Source organism: Glandiceps talaboti, chromosome 7 (genome assembly GCF_964340395.1).
Source record: "Glandiceps talaboti chromosome 7, keGlaTala1.1, whole genome shotgun sequence".
Taxonomy (NCBI): Eukaryota; Metazoa; Hemichordata; class Enteropneusta; family Spengelidae; genus Glandiceps; species Glandiceps talaboti.
This window is the reverse complement of record NC_135555.1, coordinates 368,739-386,772: the sequence shown is the minus strand read 5'-3', so window position 1 is coordinate 386,772 and position 18,034 is coordinate 368,739.

Below are 18,034 nucleotides of genomic sequence, written 5' to 3'. Positions count from 1 at the left end.
CTACGACAATTTTATATTTGATCGAACAAGCGATAGATGAAATATGTAACGTCATGAGGAAACTAAGAGTAACTGCTTTAAGATGACAGGTCAGTAGTAAAGATAAATTACTGATACAATAAAGGACAATTATTTTATACTCTACTATTCTGTTTTGACCAGGAGCTTGACCCGGTAATACAAATACCTGTCCACGTGGTCTCCTGAGATTAGGCTGTTAGAATTCATTGATAAAATATTTACAGTAATGACACAGAAGCTTTCGACAGAGTTTTGTTTTTCTCTTCATCACCGTCATGTTGTTTAAGCCTACGGGCAAACTAAACCAATTTATACACAGTATACAACTATCGACATTGCCTGCTGTAGTCAACTTTATAAATGTCAATGCTTTTATGCATGAGACATTAAACTTACATTACATTACATTGTATCATATTAGAATATTGAAAATCTGTGAAAGTTACATTTTTATGTCGATGAAACTACGAATTTCTGGAAATTTTTTTATTGTGATTTGTTTGTTTTCGATCTATATCTAACGTTTTTCTGCCACAGGCGATATTTTAACCTACGGAAAAAATCAATTGTTGACGTCTTTGTATCGAATAATCCATATTTACAGAGAAATGGTGATGTTTAGAAGCCCTGTATATTCAAATTACGTACAGAAGTCAGTTAATTAGTCGATGTGTCGTGTTATTCGTGATAAAGGTACTCCTACGAATATTCAAAAGGGGTTGCAATTTTTCCCAAGTTGTTATTCAAATCGTGTCACTTACTATAAAGTTAGAATAACAGACACAAAATAAACTATAATGATTCTTTCAGTATTACTGCCTACAAAATCAATTCACACAGTTTTACCAAGACAAACTGAATGAGTAACAGAATGACTGACATTTGTAACACCAATAGCTTTGGATTAGGCTAAGAATTTGCAATGGTGTCACACACATGTACTAGACTAGTATTATTCAAAATGATACAATTTTCAGTTTTTATGAAAGCAAGCTAAAGTAAATATAGGCTACAGTGCACTAAGTAGACAGGAAACACAATGCAAATTGAAATCTACTAGTACCAGTCAAGAACGATGTCATTCTTAGAGCGTGTACACAACGTCGAATCAATACCACCATTTATTATACAGCCACACACTTTTGGTACAAATTATATATAATTTCAGTATCATGAATCAGCTGTAATCATGACACACCTAGCAACAATAAATCGTGACGCGCACCTAGAAAAAAAGTTGAACTTGTCTCTTGAAGTCTTTATCATTATACTGTCGTTAAAAGGTGTAACTTGGAAGTGGCAAATTGCGACATTAGACACCATTATTCAAGTGTGGTTACGGTAAAAGGCAAAACACAAAGGCTGGTGGTAATTTAAATGTACATTAACGACAAATTTGTTGCCCTATATGACAATAACTAGTTACTATTAGCCGTAGGCATTTATTGCAATTAGAGCAAAATCATACCATGATTTAATACTGATATTAAAAAGTACATTAGTCGTTCGATCGTCGCATGAGTCCTTCTTTTTTCGAAAATCACAAGATTAGGAAGCTAGATGATGTTTTGTGTTGGTTGCGTTGCGTTGCGTTGTATTGAAGTGTGGTGTGGTGTGGTGTGGTGTGGTGTGTGATATGGTGTCATGATATGATATGATATGATGTGATGATAATTATGACAATATCTTTCATAGCTACCATTAAGGACATCATCTTTCATAGCTTCCATAGCATTGATTCAATGCATGCTTACCAGGAAATAGATTAGTTATCTTATGATTTATTATCTATACCGTGGTAGATCATCAACAACACATTGATGCAATACAATAAATGACGAAATATAAGATGTCATCATTAAAATGTTCTATCACAGTTCAAAGTTCATGCAGTTGAGACAGCGTGGATGGGATGGGGTATTCACACTGATACAGTTTAATGTTTAATCTTTAGGAATTGCTCAACAGCGGATGAACAAGATATCGACGTTTGACAGATGATGATTTCTCATCATTTGTAACTGAAGGTCAACCGTGTGTATTTGTATAAACCCATACTCATGAACAATGTTTTGTTGCAGATAAACCAAACATTATATAAGGCAATAAATCCTTTGTAATATAGATTTTCAATGTTAGTTATGATGTGGCACTCTTTTCACATCAAAAGCAACGTATCTAAAGTCATAATAGTAACCTTATAAAGTAAGAAAAATCTGCCATTGATCACCTTTAATATCTTATAGTGACAGCTGAAAAAGTGCAGTTTTGAAATAAAATGTCACTATAGCTTTTCATTCAGTAATCACCAGCACATGTGTGTAATGTTGATTCTCGTAATGGACTGCATTCCGTCTGTGTTAACATAGCTTATACCACCGAGGACTGACTGACTTGCATAAAAAGTGAAAATTTAACATATCAAATAAATGTTTATATTGCCATTCAAACGATTAGCAAATTGAGTATCTTAGAAATATACCCGTCTTCACTTTTCTCATGAATTTGTCAATGAATACAACATGCTTATACAATATACTTTTGTGACCTAAAATAAAGAACATGTGATTGTATACCCTTTTGTTCTGTATGATTGAGTTGGCTTTGTAATTTTATTCCCTAATACGAGACCTTGTTTGCAATTTACTTTGAGGGGAATGAACAGCATTATCAATTGCATGGAAGACCAATGCATCAATAGGAAATACCATCAACACATATGCAGTCATATGCAATATAACATTGGACTACACGGTGTGTACCATCAACGTATGTAGATATACTTCCATAAACAAATATTTGCACAGTGTAAGAAATACATGGCATCAGAAACGTCATGAAATTAAAGAGCCACCATGACTTCGGAAGTCAGCATGTGTAGAAACAAATTTCTACGCTAATATTTTCAACGTTGCGGTGAAGATTGAGTTCATACATTTGAGAGTGTTTTCTGAGTTTTATTGTGTGCTAATATTGAGAAAATTCACAAATTGGATGTCACTATTTTCTAAATTTCAGATACTGCTTATTCAGTGTCACATTAATATGATAATAATACATAATTTTGTACAAGCGAATTGGGACAACCATTATGCGATGAATTCAATTGCTGATAATCGGATATTTAGAATGAGTCTTAAAGCAATTACTGTCATTAAATTCATAATTTCACACCGGTTATGACGTCATATTATTATTAATTTCTTCAGATCTTTGTCAAGTCTATTTTAAAGCACATTTCGCAACAAATAACAGCCCTGTTAATTTTCCTATTTAATGCCTAATATATCTTGGCAAGCTGCCAAACCGAATGAAAAAGCGATTGTCATATGACGAGATTGACTCACATACTATTGCAATTACAGTAATTGCGTTAACTTTCCGTGTATGGGCCATCATAATTGGCAACGCGGTTAAACATTGAAAAATCAAAACGATCTTGTTAACAATCCATAAAAGACACTTTTAACTCCTGAACACGAATGTCCATGTGCTTTCGAGAGATAGTATAACTTTTAAAAGTAGATGCCATAATCATTTATTTAATTCAAATTATATGGATCCGTGTATTATGTAAAGAACATTGTAGCTTAACGAATTTGATAAACTTTACACTAGATAATAGAAAGTATAAAGTTACGTTAGAGTAGAATAGAATTAACCAGTGTAAATCATTCACTTGCACATATCCTAGGCAAAGTTATATGAATTAACCCTTATTGTCTGGCTATGAGGAAGCTATGAGACATCTAGAACTGTTACCCGAGGGCGTTTACGTAGCACTGCTACACTGTATTTCCCGAGGCTGAAAGCTAAATTTTGCTACATAACAGCACGAGATATTATATGGCGTCTAATAGTGCCCTAATATCATAACACGTCACATTCTCACAGGCCCTTTGTACAATTGACCGTCGCTCCGACGCCTGCAAGGAGTACGTTTTCTTCACAATGGACTGAAACACTCTTTTAAAAAAAATCTTTTTATTCTTCGTTTGTTAGGTTATCTAAAGTTATATTTGTATTGTCTAGGCGATGTAACACTTAAGGAGTGAAATTAATGAATAGACATTTGACACACGGTTCAAGATACCATCACTGAATGTATGATATATACTACTTTGCATATTATAGTTTTATATCAATGGATTAATCACAAAGAATATTGAAGGGAAATGTAAACTTAATTTTTAATCTAAGTTGATGTAGTACACCACTCTGATGGCTTTTTTATATAAAGCTTGTCGTTACACAAGTTCTGTATTTGTTGAACTATGGGTAAACATTTGGCCCCTCACCCCAGCAGGGTTTTTATTTGACAGCATAAAACTGCAAGATCATATTTCGTAAAAATGACAGCTGAGAATCGATAAGTATTTTAGCTAACACTTGACCACTGTCTAACATAATACTTCACTTGCAATTCATCGCTTTACTACGTTTGCAATCTACTTCTGTAAATGGTAATATAAACATTCTTCGAAAATGTATGCCTTTAATTGTAGTTCACTTTGTAATCGCTGTAAGTCCATATTACTTTTTTGCAGTAATTCCTTACAGCGAAATTGACATGAAAGCATCATTCCATACTGTATTGAGTGAAATATTTTAGATACAATCCCTCATATAAAATTCCTGAGTGTTTCAAACTAATTTACGTGCTTATGATTATAGATGATGAACATAGATGATGAAGATAGAGACAAGAAAACATACAGCATTGAGCCATAAAAAATGGATGATTCGAAAAAAAAATCACACACAAGAATAGAGTTGCAAATTGTATTTGTAGTTCATATTTTCCTTGTTTGAGACTAATGTTTTATTTATCTATCTATTTATTTATTTATCCATTCATTCATTGTTATTTATTTATTTATTTTGTTTGTTTGTTACTGAGATGTAATTATATATCATGTACCAGCTTGCGTTATCCTCAACAGTATAACTATTCAGTTCTATAAATGGTATGAACCTCAGAACAATAAGTTTATAATGATTTGAGTATGACAACATTAAGAATGTCAACATCCATAATGACGGTTACGCCGGTCTATACTTAACTATGAATATCTTTGCCAAATACATGTACACAAAAACATTTGCAATCTATATACATATTTACAGAGAAATGGTGATGTTTAGAAGCCCTGTATATTCAAATTACGTACAGAAGTCAGTTAATTAGTCGATGTGTCGTGTTATTCGTGATAAAGGTACTCCTACGAATATTCAAAAGGGGTTGCAATTCTTCCCAAGTTGTTATTCAAATCGTGTCACTTACTATAAAGTTAGAATAACAGACACAAAATAAACTATAATGATTCTTTCAGTATTACTGCCTACAAAATCAATTCACACAGTTTTACCAAGACAAACTGAATGAGTAACAGAATGACTGACATTTGTAACACCAATAGCTTTGGATTAGGCTAAGAATTTGTAATGGTGTCACACACATGTACTAGACTAGTATTATTCAAAATGATACAATTTTCAGTTTTTATGAAAGCAAGCTAAAGTAAATATAGGCTACAGTGCACTAAGTAGACAGGAAACACAATGCAAATTTTGGTTGGTATTTGTAACATACTAGATACAAAGCTGCAAGGATTTGCGGTTCTCATCTATGCTGCCTATTAAGTTATACTTTCACATATGCAAATTGGATAGAGACATCGTGGTCGTTGAGCCACTCTTTACGTCCAAATCATAGTACACCAGTTCCACTAGTTTGCCGCCAGATGAAATCAACTCTTGGAATATTCTCATCTCCTACACCCTAGGCAATAGTTATAGCAAGTTTCTGGTTAACCGTGTTAGATTCCTTGGTATGAGTCAGTCTTTATTTAAGTACTAATGTGATCGTGCCTTGAATGAATAAAACGTTGGCATCATAAGGCCGATATTGTACTACACCTTTAACTCCCAATAGACTTGTAAGCACGGTGACAATTTATTCAGGTGATACCTATATATGTATGGTAAAGGTTTGGGTATATACTGATGATACCCAACTTCAACAAATCTGATAACAAAAGGTGTCCAAAGAGATAACATTCGTAAAACTCAGGGTAGATATTAATAGAATTGATGATATATGTTTGATTTAACTGCTTGATAGTTACTTATAAAACAGGTGACTTCTTAACTGTAGATAATCAGCAACGGTTTTAAAGCCTTCATTACAATCAACACAGGTCCTTCGAAATGGTCTTCGTTGCAATAGCATTAAGGAATCCTCACTATAGGCACTGGATGATGAAAACCCTAGCTACTATAAAAACAAATATGTACATAATCAACCTGGTGTTACCACGATTTTCGCATCATTAAGTCTAAAATCCTGTCTTAACTTTCTCAAAAGCGTGGACTGTCGTTTTCTTTAAAGAGTTTCCTGTGATAATGGTCGCCCTGCGGTTGTGACAGCGATAACACATCGATCCGCATTGCATTTACTATAATATACATTATGTAGTATACAGAAATTTCATACTAGTGTTCTCTTACTTTATTTTTTTTTTTTTTGCGGTTGTTGTTGTTTTTAAATTACTACAACCTTTACGATTAATAGACAATATGACACTCCACTGCCACACGTCCTCTCAGTAGTGTAATATCTTCTTTTAGTTAGTAAACCTATATTTACTTTCTTAACGTTCATCCATCTCATTCCTTTTTATAACACTTCGTTCAAGCAAATATTCTATACTAAATGCTTCTATGCCATTTTTTTATTTGTTGAGGTTTATCGTACTATAAGATATGATCAATATTGTAAATTTTGCCTGTTTATGTGCATTAAATCTGGTATCAACGGTAGATTGACATATGTGTGCGTTTAGAGACTTTATTAGGTGTATTATGCGTTATAGAATCAGGCCCATTAACGTTTAATTTTGTGTTATAGAAATAGAAAACTATAAAGCTGAGATGGTTGTACATGTTTTATCACATTTTACAAGAATGTCATGGTAATTGACCTCATTCCCCCTAGAAAACTAAAATTTAACTCATTGTTTAGTTTTTATTTGTATATTTATTCAATCTAAGCTTTCTATTCATCAAGATCTGTTTTCAGATGGACATAGAGTGTCTAATCCTGAAACACAATCAGACATGGCTCCATATAAAATGTTTATTTTATCTTCTTGTTTTACTTGATGTAAGCTAAAATCATTAAAGGTTACTGTATAAAAACTGGCTGTCTCATTAATATGTTAAGTCATTGCCTAGCTTTGACATGTCTAGCAAATGTTCAAGTGTTCCCAGGCTTCCCCTTGTAATATTTGTACATAGAGCATGAGTTATACAAACATCTATTTATATTCAATAGCAATGTCGAACACACTTTGATATTTGTATATCGAAAAATCGATGAAGCGTTGACCAGGTACTTGTGAAAACTAGTTGCAAACTATCTGATGAATTATCTGTTTTGGCACTTTAACATTCTATAGATGGAAACTGCATATGAAAGGTAAGGTAATGCAACTTATTAAATTACTAAGCCATTATGATGTAATGGTGCTGAATGCTAACCTATGATTCTTGTTATTCATATAGTTTGTCGGAATAACTCATGTTACGAGTTTATGTTCACAGCCTTTATGATAATATTTGGTGGTTACTATAAAGCAAATTTGACATCACGCAAATGTAATATAATGACTGACTGACTACCCATCGACGCCCCAAGTTGTACACGTGAATGAGGGCCATTACAATTTTTCTCATTATCTTAGCCAAACAAAAGAGTTTCAGATAACAAAGGGACAGTCACTTGCACATGTCTTTCCTTATACAGCAGTGTGAATTGGAGGTATAAATGACTACATTGCATTAATATGTCATCTGTAAACCATTAGCGAGATACTAGTTGTCAATACCCCCTGTCATAAGTGTACATCCGCTTGTCACCAAAAGTCGACAATTTAAATGGATGCTACAGTCAACTGCAGCTAAAAATACATCCACAGGACCATGATACAATGATGACTAAGATGTTTTTTTCAACAGTTTTCACATATCTAGCTTTTCAGTTGGTATATGGTATAATGCATCCCAATACTGTTTACTCAACAATGTAAATGTTGAACGATTTGTCTACAGCATCAAATGCTAAAAGCCTCTTGTTTATCAAATTTGGAATCTGTATACCTGATATAATGTTTTTTCCTCTATGTATGCAAACGTCGTCGAAATATGCTTAACCTCTAATGAGTACGTAAGGGTATTCCTTGATTCAAAACACAAATATCCCTTTATTAACGTCGACGACTTGCAGAAATTTGACCAACTTTAAGTAGTGTTAATGGATATCATTGATCAGAAGGAATCGTACAATACATTGTTACTTATATTCTGTCTTTATCGGCGTTCACGCCCAAACCTGCAAAGTATATGAAAATTTACACATGGTACAAAATCATACGAAAGAAATGTTTTCCTCTACGTTTCTTAGCACAAACACAATAGTGTGTATTTGTTGTTCATATCAATATTTGACGTGTTGTGAGGAGGGAGAACAATCTATCAGTACGTGGCAGATTTAATTTCAAAGAATTCTTACAATTATCAACTTAGCTTCTTGAAGATGTTTTCGATTTCTCTTCAGACACTAGTATTATATCAAAATATATGGATGTAAATAACAGCATGAAAGACATCAGTGACATTAATATATCTTTTAATTAGTAACACATTACCAGACAGCCGTAAAGTGGTGACTGAATGTTTATTGGGCGTATTTTATTTCTGACCCATTCCTAAACAAAGAACCAAGGGAAGACATTAACGGTGATAACCATACGACCATAATGTGCTTCTTTCCATTTAGCAAAGCCAGGTGGATTTGTCCATTTTCTATACATTATTTAGTAAAGCCGAGTAGATTTGTCTATTCCTATACATAAAAAAACATGGATTTACCACTAATTTCCCGACATTTCAAGCGAGTAAAAGCACTTCCTGGCTATCATAGAAAGGGAAATTCAATTTAAAAATTAGTTTCGATGGAATATAAGTTGAAGAGAGGGGAGTACACAATGAGTTGTTTAGGATAAATACTAGCTCTTAGCTTGTGTGTATTTTAGAGTAAATCTCAAACACATAAAGGATGTTTTGTGTCGATGTAAAGTATTACAGTCACTGAAAGCTGAACAATTGTTGCAAAGGTACATTTTTCACGATTCCATTATTCTGTGATACCGACTCAAATAATAATTATATAAGCTAAATTACGTATTGGTTTGCTCTGGTCAATATCTATAAACGTCTCAAATTGCTACGGCCAATCTATTGATTATTCTGCTATTTGTAGGGATAGGAATTAATAACAGTGGACTAAATGCACAACATGCTGCACTACTAGGGAGTTATAGTTAGGTTTAGTTACATATGTGAATAGGGCAAGACCCCTCAGACAATTCTAAACTCTTTTTGTATTGTCAAACATTAATAGCTACTATTATTGACTTGACCCTTGGTTATATATATATATATATATATATATATATATATATATATATATATATATATATATACAGGTTTTGAAAATTTGAACCAAATTATATGCTATAGACCCTACAGAACTGTTTCGTGAGGTGCGTAGTCCTCACTCATCAGGGGTAGAATGGAATATAGTATCTGCGTTTCCTTACCGTTAAATTCTATAATTCTAATGTTCCTAACAGGGAATATCTACCTAGTAACATAGCGTATTAGCATAGTTAATTACTATGCTATTACTATGTTACTAGGTAGATATTCCCTGTTAGGAACATTAGAATTATAGAATTTAACGGTAAGGAAACGCAGATACTATATTCCATTCTACCCCTGATGAGTGAGGACTACGCACCTCACGAAACAGTTCTGTAGGGTCTATAGCATATAATTTGGTTCAAATTTTCAAAACCTGTATATAATTCGCTCTACTACCCGTATTGAGCACTTTTATGTGGTTTTATCTACATCCAGTCAATTATATATATATATATATATATATATATATATATATATATATATATATATATATATATATATATATATATATATATATATATATATATATATATATATATATATAGTTTTGGTATAAGTTGAAGAGAGGGGAGTAAAGTGGTGAACTATTACGCTCTGCCACTGCGGTATGAAGCACTGTCTTAGCAGATTGATAGTCACCGAGTTATATATATATATATACATACATATATATATATATATATATATATATATATATATATATATATATATATATATATATATATATATATATAATTTCTATCAGTTTCATCTTGCTATGTTCTTTCAAGAATGCTCGAAATCATCTGTATTTTCGAAAAAATATAGATACTAGTTTCAGTGCATAACACATGGTGTTATACTGTTTTTACAACTGTCATAGCATACGAAGCTTCTGACATTTAGTAAGAAAGTACCTATTTATTTTTCTGTAACTTAATACTGAAGAGTATTTGCTCTTATTGCTGGGTGAATCACAACTATATAATGATATGTCATGTAGGTCATATCAGACACATTTCCATGTAAGTGGATATAAGCAATATTAGACTGAATCTCTTGGCCGATAGCTTATGAACAGGAGATTACAGTTACCTGATGAATACCGACATTACAGAGGTATGTTATGTATCTGTCTTTCACACTTGAAAAGGTCAGAGCTTTTCTAGCACAAGGAACAATTCTGTTCAAATTACTTGTGTACCTGGTGTATCGTAAAACGCTTTTGAGCACTGATTTCATAAATTACAAGCACTGCCGTTTCTTGAACAATCATTATCTCCTACCTGAAGCCTGACATTGCAGGGTATTAATATTAAGTCTACCATATCTTCTTGGTGAATCTTACAACTGTTTTACTTTTTTTTTTTTTTTACACATTTAGTTCGTTGCAGTGTTACGCACTTATTTACACTCTTTATTTTCAAAACTAAAATGTACTTTTAATTAATAAGTGTATGTACAAATGCATAGTTAATTACTACTTATAATAACTTGGCTGCATCTAATAAGTAAAATATTTTATAGTGAATAGTGTCTTATTCAATCATTTCAGGAATATTCTGTTTCAACATTTTGAATTCAGACAGTGGGAAATAACACTTAGGTATACTATTGTAAGTAGTTATAATGTGTGTGTACTTTTAGCATGAGCACCCATAGTAGAGATTTTTAGACTCAATGTAGCTATAGTGTATTATACATTACAGATGTATAAGTTTATCTACAGATACTTGGAATCGCTAGCGGTGGTAGAATTTATGATTGTTTTCGGATTTGAAATACATACATTAACTTTACAGCATGTCACACCCTTCCTTAATTACATGAATAAATTGTATGTCATCTCACTCACAAATATCTTTACTTTCTTATGAATTTTCATCATAAGAGACATTTGAATAATATCCCACTTCTGTACGTATTCACAGCAGTGTCAACTAAAGTATGACTGTAACAGTTTAACTCTGATAATCTGACTCAGATATAACAAATTTATCATTCGATGTAACTGTGTGGTATTAGCCATATTAATGTAGTATAAAATTTTCAATTTCCAACGCAAACAGGTTTAGAAAGCTGTGTCTAAAGCTTTTGTCCTTTACCTAAGGACTTCATCGGCAGACTGAAGTAATTACTATGCACTAAAACAAAGGTGTTAATTACTAGTTTGAGAATTCACATCACTCGCTTGCTTAGTTCCCAAGTATGTGAAAGATTAAAACGGCCCCTCCCTGTTTAAAGTAGTATCACATTTATCATGATTTTAGATTATCCACAGAAGTTTGTTTCTATTTTCAACTGCGTGATATTTGATTGATTTTCAATCGATTCGTTTGCTTTTAAATATTAAACAATCGAAAAACGTGTAAAAACTCTGTAAAACAACAGGCCGTATACGCGCATGCGCCAATGTTCGAGATCAGTGTACTTTTCTTTGTCGTATTTCTAAATATCCTCCTTGGTCAATCACTTCCCGTCGATGCTTAAGTTAAGTAACGAAGGATATTTAGTATTCTGAAATCGTACTGATAAATAAGTAGAGTACGGAAGAATTTGAAATGTCTTCTTTGCGTTCGTCGCCAGTTTCTATTCAATGACGGCATAATAGGTAAATCTAGAAAATTGGACTTCCATTTCATCAGTCTGAAAGTTACTATCATAGTAAAGAGTGAATCGTGAAGAGAAAGATAATATCGTGATCGTGACTGTTGCATGGGAGATCTTCTTCTGTGTCCGCGGTCTCTCTAAGATAAACACGGCAGTTTTAACATCACGTTATATTTATACAATGTTTGTTGCTTGGTTATTTTGGGTGAACAGATTTCTTTCAATCTTGAAATGGTCATACCAGAATTGGCATACAACCAAGTTGCCAATAGCAACACATATATTAAGCTATAGTATACTTGAACACTAATAAAAATGGAAAAAATAGCATTTCCCAAAAAAACGAAGGTATTTCAATTTAATCGCTGTTGATTGTTACATAATGTATACGATATTTGTAAATTTAATTTCATTCAGGATACTTTAAATGTTATCATAGAGATATCGCCACAATTCCAACCACGGATAGGGATAACACTTAACAGAATATCAAGACAAAGAACACAAAATTGTTATTACTCGGGTACACTACGGTCTGTGATTGTGTATAAAAACAATGATATGGATAAAAGGTAAGATAGCATTTCCCAAACACTATGACATTAACACCAGTACTTCACTACATAATATTCTTTTGAATGCTAGTGAAATTTTTTCTGTATGCAAAATTTGGTGATGACGTCATCATTTAAATGTCAAAAATTGCACGTTTTGGAACTATCAAAATCGGGAGGACAAAGACTCCAGAAATCGCCGAATTGAGACATTATACATTATTTTCGATTGTTGTGCTACAATACCTAGGTAGAAAGAAACTTCTAAATTAATCATTTTTTAGTAAATCTGATGTTGTTACCAGTGTTATGCAAATATAGCTAAAAAAATAAAGATAATTAGTCATACAATGAAAAATTTCACTAGCATTCAAAATTATGTAGTGAAGTACTGGTGTTAATGTCATAGTGTTTGGGAGATGCTATCTTACCTTTTAATCATATCATTGTTTTTATACACAATCACAGACCGTAATGTACCCGAGTAATTCATGACACCATTGCATTCATCACTGAAAGAATGGTCGGGACTATTGTCTTCTAGCCATGAAAGAAAACCATATCGAGATTACTTCTGACCAGCACCATACCCATTGCATGGATAACAAAGACTTGATTAGCGAACGAACAGAATTTACGACAGGAAGTGCCTTTATGAAAACGCTAGAGATTTCTATATGTGTAATTTTACAATACTTCCAACCTTTGGTACTGATGTATGATTGTATGATACACGATACACTACATCAAAGTAAACTTGACAATCGACGTCAGGAAGAGAATTCTTTACAAATAGACGTTGCCTTCGTAAGGAGAAATCGCACATAGATCCCTAACCTATTCTTGGAGATAATTTGCCAACAGGGTCTTTCCCTTCATTGCGATCGAGGCTATTATATATCAAATCATGCACATAGCTTAAAGCATAGAATACTTGAATAGGATCTTCAATATCGCAATTAATCAGCAATTTTACTCCCCAGTACGTTTTTTAAAATATTAAATGTTAAAGTGAACAAAAGGTCATAAGATGTGACCAGGTAATGCACAGATATAGGCAGCAAATCACTATGTAAGTAAACCTCATGAGCCAAAGCAGTGGTTCACGACAGCTTAGGCAACATATTTTCATCACATACATACATACATACATACATACATATATCCAACAGATAACAGTGTTTCACAGGGTACAAAAGGGCAGTGTTCAATTCAGTATTTAGTAGAGCATTATATATTTAATCCAAGGCACTTGGAGACCATCTTTTTATGTAATCAAATAACAAATATTTCACATGAGTAAACAGTCCTTGAAAAGCTGAACCCATCTAAATGATTTGTGTATTTTTGATGGAAGTTTGCAAATGTACAACGTGAACGATAGCTCCTGGGGTTTTATTTGGTTTAAACAGCCACAAATCATTAACAAAATATTTCCGGCCCGCACCCCCCCCCCCTTCAGACGATTTCAAGGTGTCCCTTCCCACCACAAAATTTTTCCGCCCCACCCTTTTTTCCATATGACCCCCTGACGTAAATTCCCTTTCATGTAGACGAAAAATTAATATTGAATCTGAAATCTCGGGGACAGAGTGATTGTCTGATCGTGGCCTCGCGCCTTTATTGGATAGCTCTTTGTCATATTCATGAGGTGAATGCCATCCTTGAAAGATAATTCCGTGAAATGTTTAGTAGTTTCAAGGCGTCTTACTAATTGTGGTTTGAGCTTCGGGATTCACGATAGCAAATACTAACGTGCTTATATAATGTTATCATTGGAACTGGAATTGAATTCCTGTCAGTGTGTTGTCTTGTTGTACTAAACTCCAAGATTAAAGGGCATGTTTGTTTTAAATGTAACTGTGAATAAATTACTGTAACAGGGATTTCATGTTTTTCAAGCAACACTGGTGCATTATAATGACGTCAGGGAAGACGAAAATGTCCTAGGTACGTTAGTTATGTATCTGGAAAGAATAAGAAACCAGATCCATTGCAAGTATCTCTATTCTGTGTTATAATACAGGGAATTGTAGCATTTTCGAAGTAAGAACGGCATTTGGTAGATATACAAGAAATACAATATGCAATGTTAATGGGCAAAACATTGACATTCGTTTGAAAAATGAACATAGATTTGAAGTGCATGTATGTATGTATGTATGTATGTATGTATGTATGTATGTATGTATGTATGTTCTCTGAAGACGTTGCTGAGTGTAAGCTGTGAATTGTCGAAAATGAAAGCAAATAGATGGCATATAAGCAACCCATTATAAAAGGCGTGCTCTTTAAAACTCTTGCAAAGATTGATGATAATATCGCAAGATTACAATCTCTGATAACTGCGTCATGGAGATGTCAAATCAAAACCTCAACAACTGGATATGGATACAAATCAAACTGTATAATTGTAAGACCATTCTCCATTGCTCGGTATTTGTCTTACATTTTTACACCGTGATATTAATTTTCTTTCTGCAGCGAAATGATGACTAAAATATTCGATAGAAGAGGCATCCATTGGTTTTGTCTCTTGAACAACATTTTCTATAAAATGCTATAAACAAAATAATGCATTAGTAATCAGAGATAAGATGATTCTCGTTAAGGCCTTGAATAACATACCAAAATAAATGGTAAATGAGATAAGAAGCCAATATACCCATCAATATATTATAAAAGTGTGGTCAAAACACAAAACTCTAGACGAAAAAATAAAATGAAGCTACTATACTAAGTCTATGCTTGCCTAAAATATAAAAACTCACAATGATCGATAAGAAGCTTCTCAATTTTTCATCGTTAGATGTAATAACTGTAATGTAGTAACAAGTTGCAACTGTTGCAACGTCGGAAAAGTCTCCCCTAGACTTCGTGCTGCTATATACCAGTAGTTCATTAGTTTGTTCAACGACTATATAATCTATTCAGTTTTTTGTGTCGATATGTTTTTAAAACTTTGCTTTTATTATTGATGATATCATTAACGAATATGTAAATGAAGATATTCATTCGTCTGCACAAAAAAAAATCATGACGGATTTACACTGAATGCCTTCCGTAAGGGAATGCAAAATGCTTAGCTATAGCTATCATACATGATATATGCCTTTATTGTCAAACAGCTATGCCAAACTATAAGAATTCTGATGTTTACTTAAGATATTGCCAAATTACCAAACATCATTAATTTTGCAAACGAATAATTCTAGCTTTATAGGACAAATGCAATTTGTTATCATCAATGTGTACATCATATTATATGGAATTTGAAGCTTGTATTCTCAAATAATTAATTAACAAATGACCGATTACAATTAAAACCTACATCAATAAACTATATCAATGCGTGTACGCTTCCTTGAAATATACCCACATTACTAAAAATAAGTATTATGCAAATGCTTCCAACTAATAGTTACATCAACCATAGATCTTGGAATGCTCAAGATCTATGCATCAACAGACATTTTACTTAGAACATGTGCGCATTGTTATAGTTGATGTATGCACCAAATCATATTGAATTGAACCATACATTCTTAAGATAAAGTCTAATTCCTGAAAATTAACTCATTAATATTCATGGTTGTTTACCAAAACATAACTGGTTCTAGCCATTACCCTCAAGAATATGTGCACTAAATTTAGTTTGAATTGACCCAGCCGTTTTTGAGAAAACGATGACACAGACACATACATACATACATACATACATACATACATACATACATACATACATGCATGCATGCATGCATGCATGCAGGCAGGCAGGCAGGCAGGCAGGCAGGCAGGCAGACAGACAGACAGACAGACAGCCAGCCAGACAGACAGACAGACAGACAGACAGACAGACGTGCGTGCGTGCGTACATACATACATACATACATACATACATACATACATACATACATACATACATACATACATACATACATACATACATACATACATACAAAGACACCCATCCGTAAAATATAAGATTCTCTTATACGAGGTAAAACTCATGCAATTACTTCATATCTTACATTCAATTCTGTATACATAATTAGCTAAAATCATAGACCCTACACGAAACAGTCGTCAATGCTAAAACAATCAAATGTAGAAAGTGGCTGTAGCTTGTGAGACGATATAAATCTGTTATTCATGATCCAAATATTTACTATTAAAAGAAATATAAGTATATTTACAATGGCTTCAATTCAAGTGAAGATGGATTGCAGTGGTTATACACGCTAATACATTTATAGAGGTAAGTAGGTAAGTGTTTGTAGAGTCTCAGGTCTCAAATAACTGTCTGTTGGTGAGTTCAACCCTTCAAGTCAAATCATTTCAAAGAAACCCCATGTTTCTGGAGAAATAGAGGACATGACTTGTGTTGCACGAGGATTGCAATTACAGTAACGAACACTTGGTTCACCATTCCTATTAGCCACCAGCTCATTTTATTCATGCTGATAAACTCTTAAAAGTGGCTTCGTTACAAATACACAGACTCCCCATTGTTACCTGATATTTGCTACCAACAAAATATTGTAGTAGCCATTTTGAAAGAACTGTTATATTTTAGCATGACTGAAAATATTTCGACAAAGGTTAAGCTATTGAGAAATTTAAATCAATTATTACAAAATGTCTTGCACATGCAGTCATTAGGGGGATTACTAAACGCAAACAGAAAATAGGCATTGATAGATTGAGGAATGGTGATAAATTTTGTATTGCCTCATATTGGTTGAAAACAAGTTGCAGTTTAACATCTCTGACAAATCTACGAAAGAAATTATATTCAGGAAAGGGAAAACCGAATGATCATTCCCAGATTTTCATAAATACTTTAACATTCGAACAACAGTGATATGTTTTTTGAGTAGCTTTAATACGAAGTCTATTACACTGTCTGTCAACAACAGCGTAACAGTAAAAGTATTATTATACAGATGGAAACCTCATTTAATTAATCTCGATAACATCCTTTTTATGGATAAAGTTTACAACGTATTGGAAACTGTATTTTTTCATTAATGTTTTGTTTCTACTTTCAAACCCATGAATTGTTAGATCGTATATAACCTTTCGATATTGATGCTGATTGTTTGAAATAAACAAATGGCATTTTGATAGTAACGTGTAGTTTTGAAGAAATTATAAAACGTGACTAGTAGCGATACGTAATTCTGAAATTGTACAAGACACGTAGCTTTCACTTATACGATGAGGAAGATATGTGCTTCTGAAGGCACCTCGCACCTCTCCATAATGTCTTTCCGTAATGGAAGAACATACATGTCTAGTAAAATAGTAAGAATGTCGAACGT